At 36.6% G+C, this 10,592-nt stretch overlaps 1 long non-coding RNA gene across 2 annotated transcripts; it reads left to right on the top strand.

The window, feature by feature from the left end:
- The first annotated feature begins 5,955 nt into the window (after positions 1-5,955).
- On the top strand, positions 5,956-8,933 carry LOC130469000 (uncharacterized). Of its 2 annotated transcripts, none has more exons than XR_008929370.1 (4): positions 5,956-6,197; positions 6,416-6,498; positions 6,604-6,670; positions 8,764-8,933. It is a non-coding gene; the product is annotated as an uncharacterized lncRNA (long non-coding RNA). The 2 variants fall into 2 exon arrangements; XR_008929369.1 differs by having other exon boundaries at positions 8,757-8,933.
- The last annotated feature ends 1,659 nt before the right edge of the window (positions 8,934-10,592 follow it).

The raw sequence follows: 10,592 nt of genomic DNA, 5'->3' as shown, positions 1-10,592 counted from the left end.
TGTCTCTTGCATAATATCTTGGCATGGGGTAGATCAGTGCATACTCAATGCCATTGAGTTTCACTACTTCAACCAGCTTTTCTTGCCATTCAAGAAAATTTGTTAGGTTCAACTTGATCATAAGTTCAGAACCCTTGATGATGTTTTCATTGTTGCTTGCCATAGTTAAAACTACAATTGAAAAGAATAAACAAATAAATAACCATTCATAGTTTTAATAAACTTAAATTCTAGCATTCATGCATAATTCAATATTTATTAAGCATTTTATTCGAGTTTTTGTGTTCCGACAGGTGTGAATAAAATGAATCCAAGATCCTAAAATCATTGAAGAATTAAGCACATTATGTATTTAGACTCAATTCTGAAATATTTTAGGTAAGCAAATCCTTTGCTAATAGTCTGGAAACTACTCTTGGTTGATAGGTACGTCTCAGAACTTATTAGGTAAACCTATCTCATTTGCCACGACATAAAAGGACTCCTTACTTATATCGTTGAGTTTCACCAAAACTAACATGTACTCACAATTATTTGTGTATCTTACCCCTTTAGTATCGATAAGTAACACCTCGCTATGGCGGAAAACTATTACTAAGATCGATGAAAAAAGGATATCCAAGTAAGTGTTAATTTGGCATGGCACTTTTTAACTCAATTTTTAAAGTTTGGAACTTAAGGCGCTTACTATGTTGGTTAGATTTTAAGTGAACTAAAATCCTTAATCATGTAACATAATCAAGCCATAATCTCATGCATAGTTATTTAAAGCAATAAATAACTTAAAGTATGCATAAGATTTAAATGTGATCTAGTATGGCCCAACTTCATCTTGAAGCTTCAACTTCAAACTCCGTCTTTAAAAATGGATTGGAAACTCGAATTTCACCATGCGAGGCGCCATTTTCTTCAAATAGGATATGCTGTAATAAAAACTAATTACAACTATTTGATGGTACGCAGACCATATTTAAAATAAAAAATTTGGTGCATTGAACCAATTGTACATTCAAATTAATGGTACGCAGACCATATTTTCTATCCTATTTGGGCCATACTAGTCACTTTCCATAACCTGCAAAACAGTACATTTACAATATACCATTCACCCATTCATTTATCAATGAATGGCCCACATAGCAAGTTAGTTAGGAAAAATCATGCATCACATAAACATTTGCAACAACTAATCAAGGGTTCCAATAATCTACAAGTTATTCAACCTTATTAGTTCTAATCGAGTTGTTTTAACCTTAAAGGAATGTAGACCTAATCAAGAGTTAATGACTAAAAGCTCCCACTAAAACCAAGAATTTACATGTTTTACAAATTTTAAACATAAAATTGTATTTCCTAGTCCAACCGGAAACTTAATAATTTAATTAAATTTAAAGCTCATATAAATAATATTTAAATCCCTTTATTTTATTTTCGGTTGATTATAATTAATAAATTTAAATTTTATCAAGGATTTAATTTTAGTAAAATAATTAGTATAAAATAATTTCTAATAATTAAATAAATCAAAATTAAATTCCGAGAAAAAATTTAATTACGAAATTAAATTTAATTAAAATCATTTTCAACCGAAACATAAACAAAGCGGCCCAAACGTACCAAGGCAAGGCCATAGGCCGAAGCCCATGCCTCGCCCAAGCACCAACTCCGCAGCGCCCATGGGCCGCGTGCACAAGGCAGCGCCCAGGGACCGCGTAGCTATTGGCCGAGTATTGCACCACAGCAGCGCAACAGCTTTGTGATGTGCCTGCTGCCTGCTGCTCGCTGGCTGCGCGCTGGGCAGTGGCATGCGCATCGGCACCGAGCTCCCTTGCTCGTTTGCTGTTGCCTTGCCTCGTGCCTTGCGCTACGATGCATCGTCGCCCAATTTTCTCGACCACCCGCATAGCACACACGGCTGCCGCGCATGCCTTGCTTGCTCATTGCTTCGTACTGCATGGGCGACGAGCTCCCTTGCTCGTCGTCGCATGCCCACACTATGCAACACTTCTTGAGGGTAACACTTAGCTTCCATTGCTTTGTGCGTGCAAGATTGGTAATCGGTTTTATAAAAATTAATAATTTTTATATTTTAAATTTAACGACAAATTAATAAATCATATTAATTTCTTTAAATTTGGACGAAAATCGAAAATTTATTAATCAAATACATGTATTTTTAGGGATTAAAATCAAGGTCATAAAATTTTAAAACTTTTCAATTTTAACAAATTTTATGGTGGTTTCTAATCATAGGATCCTAATTAAATTATCAATTAATTATGAAATTCAAATCAAATTCTAAATTATTTGAAATTCAACAAATTAATTACAATTACAAATTAGGTTGTATAATTCACAAGATTAGGCTTTAAAATTGTTAAACATATACAATAGGTCAATCATAGATTTAAGATTTACATACAAGATTCGCAAATATTTAATTTAACATCATAAAAATTACAAATTTTGCATTCGAAAAACTAAAACCTCCGAAAAGTCCTAGTTAGGCTTCGAATTTGGAAATTCTTGGTTCGGCATCAAATCTTTGATTTTTGTCAAAATTTTTAAACGTCGTTTACATGCGAAATTCGCTATATAAACATAAGATTTCGACCATTATAGACAAAACTGCCAAAAAATCCTGCGAGCATATAATCAAATAATCGCACGAATTTGCAATTAATACACGAAATTAATCACCCCTTTAATTCATTACAAATTTATAAAATTTAATCCATGTTAACTATAATTGATTATGGAATTAATTAGAGGCATGTGATACCACTGTAGGGTTATGACTTATGAATAATATAAACAATATAATTCATGCGGAAACACCATAAAGCCATGAATCCAAATTAATTTCCACATAGTCAATTAGCATAATTAGGATACATACAATGTGATGCGTCCTTCCCTAGCTGCTCCCGAACCGAACAAGAACAAGTATAGGACTCCAAATGTCGCCCCTCCATAGATAGTCCGCAGCACGTTCAGATCCGCCTTAGATTAAACCAACTAGAATATTCTCTAAAGTTCTATGTGCACTCAGGAAACTCACAATAATGTTAGGCAAATATTAAATTCTCTCTTGAGCTTAATGTATTGGAATACTATTGAATTGCATTATCAATTGTGATCATGAACCACATATTTATAGCGTGAAAATAGAGGAGTTAGAATTCTACTAGGAATCGATTAACTAATTAATTAATAACATTAGAATGTTAGGTTTAATCAAATACTAAGTATCTCTGATTTAACTAAAACATCTAATTTCAATAGAATTAGGAAAACACGATTACTTGACAAGCAAGCAATCCTAATCGGCCAAGGCTTTGGTCGTGTAGCACGCAGCCCCGCAGCCCGCAGCCCACGAGTGGGCGCTGCTGCTTTGCTCGGCCCATGCGAGCTGGGCGTTGGCAGCAAGCAGCACGCAACCCATCTCGATGGGCGCTGCTGCTCGGCCCATGCAAGCTGCTCATGCTCGCTGCTCCGCGCGCGGGCTTGCTTGGCGCTGCGCCTGCCGCTTGCGTTGGGCCTTGCGTCTCTCAAGCTCGTTCGTCGAGCGTTCGCACGTCGCGCTTCCGATTCGTTTTCCGATTCCGGAATTCATTTGCGATTCGAACAAATATTTACGTTTCCGTTAATATTTCCAATTCCAGAAATAATTTCCTTTTCCGGCAATATTTTCGTTTCCGGTAATATTTTCGTTTCCTGCAATATTTCTATTTCCGATAATATTTTCCGATACGAACCATGTTTCCGTTTCCGGCAACATCTACGACTTGGATAATATTTATATTTCCGTTATGATCCATATTTCCGTTTCCGGCAATATCATCATTTTCGGAGTATTCTATATTTTGCGTTTTGACGGTTTCATCTCCCATTGGAACCGAGATCCGTCGTTTCCGAATGTTCATAAATAGAGTATTTAATGAATAATATATTCACTTAAATACTTGATCCGTTCACGTACTATTTGTGTGACCATACGGGTTCAGCCAAGAGTAAGTAGTGGATTAATATTATCAATTCTACTTGGACTGAAGCGGCCTCTAGCCGACATTCAGCTCACTTGATCTCACTGAATTTATTAACTTGTTTAGTTAATACTGAACCGCATTGATTAGACTTAACATTGAATGCATACTTGGACCAAGGGCATTATTTCCTTCACAAGATCTATAGGGATAGATCTAAGAGGATGATTGGACTAAGCCAGAGCACATACATTGACAAAGTGCTAGCTAGGTTCAGTATGATGGAATCCAAGAGAGGCCATCTACCCATGTCACATGGCATATATCAAAGCAAGACTCAGTGTCCCAAGACATCTGATGAGCGTAGAAAGATGAGTGGAATTCCATACGCTTCGGCTATTGGATCCATCATGTATGTTATGATTTGTACAAGGCCGGATGTTTCGTTCGCACTCAGTGCAACGACCAGGTACCAGTCAGACCCAGGTGAGGCGCATTGGACTGCTGCGAAGAATATCCTAAAGTACCTGAAAAGGACAAAGGATCAGTTTCTGGTCTATGGTGGTACAGATGAGTTGATCGTTAAAGGCTATACAGAAGCAAGCTTTCAAACCGACAGAGATGATTTTAGATCAGAGTCTGGTTTTGTATTCTGCCTCAATGGTGGAGCAGTAAGCTGGAAAAGTGCTAAGCAAAGCACTATTGCGGATTCTACAACTGAAGTCGAGTACATTGCTGCCTCAGAAGCAGCAAAGGAAGTTGTTTGGATTCAGAAGTTCATCGAAGAACTTGGGGTTGTCCCCTCCATTAAAGGACCAAAGGCTTTGTATTGCAACAATAGTGGAGCCATTGCCCAGGCAAAGGAGCCTAAGAGCCACCAGAAGTCCAATCACGTAATGCGGAGATTTCACATACTTCGAGAAATCGTTGAAAGAAAAGAAATCAAGATTTGCAAGATTGGAACCGACGACAATGTCGCGGATCCATTGACTAAACCGTTGCCACAAGTGAAGCACAACGCACATGTAGAAACCATGGGAATCAAGCATGTTTGAGAATGGCTTTGATTTTCTAAGTTTTGTTTTAGAACATCTGTAGATCTGTGTTTAAAAAAATTGGTTTAACCATTTCATATTTATGAAATTCTTTATTTCATATTCATTTAATTTTGGTTTAGTATTAAATGAAAAGTCCAGGTGATTCAAAACATTCAAATGGGATGTCAAGATGGATCCTTTGACAAAGAAACGCCCATAAGTGAACTTGAATACCCAGTCACAAAGGATCCCTAATCCAGGTCATTGAAAGGTTAGACGACCCATGACTAATGAAGATTAGATTGCAAGTAGATTTGTAGTTCGGTTTCTTAAACTAGATTGACTGGATGTCAAAAATCTTTTGCATAGATACTTATTGGATCTTGTATTCGATTGACCATGAGAAAAATTTAAGAGATTAAAGTCATGTCATAAGTAATTCTCATTAATGGTGATTAGAACCATTCCTCAAAAAATGAGTAATTATGATTTCTCGTTTGAAGATTAGTTCGCTTTGATGCTAGCTAAACGTCGCACCGTAAAAGGATACTATAAAAGCAGTTATTGGGCCACTAGTGGAAAAGTGTTAATTTGCATCGCCATATTTGCGTCGCAAATATAATGATGTGACGCAATTGTTAAATTTTATCCTGAAAACTTGTAATTTGCGTCGCACTTTTAGTTCTAATGACGCAAATGGCTGTTTATCTTAAAAAAAAGTGATTATAAGTCATTTGCGTCGCTGATTTACAAAACTGCGACGCGGAGGTATTATAATTTGGGTCGCAATTTTATTAATCAGCGACGCAGTGAACTCTTCCAGCATTAGAAAGACACGTGCGTCAGTGGTTTATTGTGCGACGCAAGGTTTCTGAAATTTAATTATTACTTTTATTAATTTTTTTATTTTTGGTACGAGCAGTATTGTTGAATGTTGACCTACCTGCTCGGCTGCTCCTATACCCTTTCTCTCTCATACAATCTCCTCTAAGTCTCTAACCATCCTACCCCTGTTTTTCCATTTTAATTATCTGAAAAATCAAGCTCGATCTGCGAATAACATGGCACGAACCGCTGCGAAGAAGGAGACGTCTCGAAGCAAAAATTCCAACATTTCCATGTCTCAAATCTGGTTTATCAATCGAAGGTTGAGAGGCAAGCTTCATCAAAGACGGTATGTAGTAATCTCTCTCCTCTTCTTCCTAATTCTGTTCATATATCTTTTCGGATCTCCATAAATGAGTAGATTTGTACCTTCTCACACTATTTTTGTCAAATTAAGCATTTCGTGGGTGTAACTAAATTGTTCTTTTCTCCAATTTCTCCCCATTTCAATTTTACTAATCTTAGCTTAGGGTTTCTGCGCTATAATTTTTTATTTTTATTTTGCAGAAGTATAATTAAAGTTTAATCTTAGTTGTTGGGATGAATTCGTGGAGGAATCCGTGAAATCATTTCGTGCCGATCTTGGATCTGTAAGTCTCATCCATCATCATTCAATTTATTATCTATTTTTTAGGGTTTATGTTGTTGGAACTTCAGAGATTGGGTTGTTGATTTTGATTCTTCGATCAATGTAGACTCGTTATTCGATGATATCGGCAGTGTGATCGAAAATTAGTTCTCAAACTCACCGATTACATGGAGGTATTACTCAGTTTCTTTTTACCTACTTTTTCTGGAATTTTAGGGGTTTTTCTATGTCAGGTTCCAAATTGTTTGGTTTTACTACAATATTAGAACTAATGGATTGGAATTATGCAATATTTTTTTGTAGATCTTATTGATCTTATTCTAAAATGAAAATATCATTGGTTGTGTTAAAATAATTTATACGACAATTCACTTTCACAGGGAATTAGTTGCTTTGGTTTCTTACTTTCTGAAAATTCATGCTTTCCTAGGTGGTAATCTATCTTGCATTACAGAATTGGCTAATCAAACTAAGCTGTTTCTTACTTCTGATTTTATTCGAACACCTTCACTGCATTTGTAGTGGAAAATGTATGCACGTATACCTGGTGTTATTCACTTGTTTTCTAAATGGACTTCTCGGCATTACTTGATAAATCTTATTAATCAATCAAACTTCATCTTATTCCCTATATCTTCTCATTTTATCTCCTAAATCTGTCCAAATCCATGTTAGTTCATAGCAATTGACCATCAAACTAAGTTGCCATTAAGGCAAATTCTTATTTTCGCTCTGCTGGAAAATTTTAGCTGTGGTCATTGTTACTACTCTAAACTACCTAGATAAATTATCTGCAAGTTGTGTATAGATTTTCCATAGTCCAAATTGACCAATGAACCTCCTAAGTGCACCTCACGGTGGACTTGTAGCTAATTCTTAGGTTCACCAATCCCAACCTCCCTAGTTTCAAGTAACACAGGTCATCGTGTTGGCATGTGAATCATCAGTCTACTCTGAAAGCAATGTTCTTCAATTGCCAGAAATTTATGGTTTAAACCAAATCCTCCATCCTTGCGCCTTTGCAGTTTCTATATTCTCCATTTCTCCATCAGGCTAGTCGTATAAAGTTTTTTTATTTGGATATGAATGCTACCTTGTTTAACCATAATTCATACTCTTCCTTTTATCTCATACTTTTGTGATGCATATTATGGGAAATTCTTTTTTCTTTTGCAACAGTGCCACTCAATAATCATTCCATTTCTGTGAATGATGTGATTCTGCAAGCATAACATAGCTAGATTCACTATTGTGAGCATCCACCAGAAGTTGAAAATAGGGAATGGTATCAAACTATTGTTTGGAGTTTCATTTTCGTGATCGTCCCTTTTTCCAATTGTAGAACATAGCTTGTATGAGCAAGCCTCTAGGCTCATGCTAGCCTCAGCAGTTAGCACTATGATAGCTGCTTTAGCGTTTAGGTCATAACTAGAAATCGAATTAGAGCTGGTTCCTAGAATCAGGGGAAATGCTGAAGTGGAGCATTGTGTTTCATGATATAGATTTTTAGCTTTGCTCAAATCACATATATTTTACTAACTTTCTGTCAACGTATCCTAGTAATGATAGTCTTTGAATAGTATCTCTAAGAGTCTTAGGAAACAATACAAATGACAAGAAGAAGGTATTGTTAAAAGAAGAAGAAAAGATTAGGATGTTCGAGTTGTAATTTGTAAACTGTCATGCTTGATTCTTGAGCTTTATGGTCTATATTCAAATGTAGTGGCTACCAACTTTATGCCTAATTGTCGTAAGCTATGAAAAAAGTATAAGATGTACTGAAAATGGGCAAATTCTGCCATATAAACTCGCTGTACTAAAAAAGTGAATTCTATGATCTTTATTTGTCTTGTTAATCCACATGAGATTAATTCTAGTATAACCGAGCACCAATAAATCTATGAAGCTTAGAGATAGTTTGCTTTTAGTTTTTTGCATGGTGTTAGGTACTCTCATGGATGTCTCAGTTCTTGTTATCATAATTCTAACTGAATAATTCTAGTGGGTTACTGTTGGTGTTTTTTTTATTTTTGTTGCTTGTTCTGCGTATATTCAGTGTTGTTTGTTTTGCGTATATGAAGTACCTGTCATTATTATTTGTTCTGCATATTGTTAAATAAATGTTGTGAGATGCATGGGTAGTGTGTTGCATTTGTGGCTGCTTTGTCTGAACAGCTTATATGTGCTCCTTTTATGCGTTAATGCTCTCTCTTGACTTTTCTTCTCACATGTCTGCCTTGTTTTCTTTTGTCTGCTGAGGCTGAAGCAAGCTGAACTTGCTGGTGCAGGAGTGGGAGATAATCGCTCAGTAGGGAGATCTCAGTATTTTTACTTTTGGTCTGAATTGTATACTTAATATAAATTATTAGAAATACAATGATTGTTTCCCGTATTGTAAGATTTATAATGGTTATTGTCCTTATGTTTTAAGCCTTATCTAGTAGTGAGTTGACCATTTAACTATATATATATATATATATATATATATATATATATATATATATATATATATATATATATATATATATTAAAATGGAACCTATTTTTTTTTAACAAAATCTAAAGTCATTTGCGTCGCACTTTATCTAAATTGCGACGCAAATGACTTTTTTTTTAACATATTGAAAAGTCATTTGCGTCGCACTTTAGCTAATCTGCGACGCAAATGACCTTTTTTTTAACATGCTGAAAAGTCATTTGCGTCGCAGTTTAGCTAAACTGCGACGCAAATGACTTTTCGGCATGTTAAAAAAAAGGTCATTTGTGTCGCAGGTTAACTAATCTGCGACGCAAATGACTCTTATTTGCGTCACCTAAAAGTGCGACGCAAATGACTTTTTCATTTGCGTCGCAATGAGCTTAAATGACCGACGCAAATGACTGTTTTTCCACTAGTGGGCGTACTATGAATCAAAGTGAGTGTTCATATATTGCAAGACTTGATTGTCCTCCTATCTTTGATATGATATGGTGTTGTTGTGTAACAAGGCCTCTCGGAGAGTTAGATACTGTGTAAATGCATGACCGTGCTCAGAATGGTTAAGGCTTAACCTTCTGTAAAAGTTTAACAGTTGAACTCAGTAATCTGAGAAACACTTCTGGACCTAATAAGGATGTCTTGGATCTTACCTTATGTTCAACAAGTAACACTAAGCGACAAAGGAATGTGAATGCACACTTGTCTGAATGACAAGTGGGAGACTGAAGGAAATATGGCCTTCACCCAAGGTGCATTAGTCTAATACCAAGGTTCAGATTAATTACGAATAATTAATTCAGTGAGATCAAGTGATCGGAACAGCTGGCTAGAGCAATGCTTCCGATCACTGAGTTCTAGTCTGTATTAGGATCACAACTTACTCTTGACTGAACCTATAAGGTCACACCATTGGCATATAACAAATCACCGGATTAAATGAATAAGAAATTCATTTAATATCTTTTCGGGAATTTGTTCGGAAAAACATAAATATACGATATGACATTGGATCGGAATCGTATATCGTATCGCGTATAATCGTAATCTAGGCGAAACGAATGATCGTATCGTACGACGGTGATTCGTCAAGTACTATACGATAAACAATAGTCGTAAGGTGTTGGTCGCGAATACGATAAGGCAAAGTTGCCGGCCCGACGAGCCAAGCGCGCAAGTCCCATCGAGCGCAACAGCTCGCCAGCGCGGAGCAAGGCCCATGGCTTGTGGCTGGATGCGGGCGGGACAGCAACAACAACAGCGCACTACAACGAGGCCCAAGGCCCACGGCTGTGTGGCTGCGCGCTGCTCGTGGGTTTATGGTGCATGTTGGCCGGCCTTGGCCTTTGTGCTTTGGCCGGTTGGTGTTACTAAGGTTATAACACCACCCCTCCTATTATGTTTTTCCATCATTCTAATTACATGATTCAGTTTAAGCTAAATCAAAAGAGAAACCCTAATCTCTTTTGAGCCTCCGTTCAAACTGTTCTTCCCTAAAAGCGAAAATATCTTGAGTGACTTCTAAGCCATCGATCTCAAGACGGATCTGAACGTGTCGGTGAACCAAGTAGAGGTACGGCATCTGGAGTTCTTGTTCGTGTTCGTGGTACGTTGAATCT

This window comes from Spinacia oleracea, chromosome 3 (genome assembly GCF_020520425.1).
Source record: "Spinacia oleracea cultivar Varoflay chromosome 3, BTI_SOV_V1, whole genome shotgun sequence".
In the NCBI taxonomy this organism is placed as follows: domain Eukaryota; kingdom Viridiplantae; phylum Streptophyta; class Magnoliopsida; order Caryophyllales; family Amaranthaceae; genus Spinacia; species Spinacia oleracea.
The sequence above is the reverse complement of the archived record's forward strand: the minus strand, read 5'-3'. Positions and strand labels throughout refer to the sequence as shown.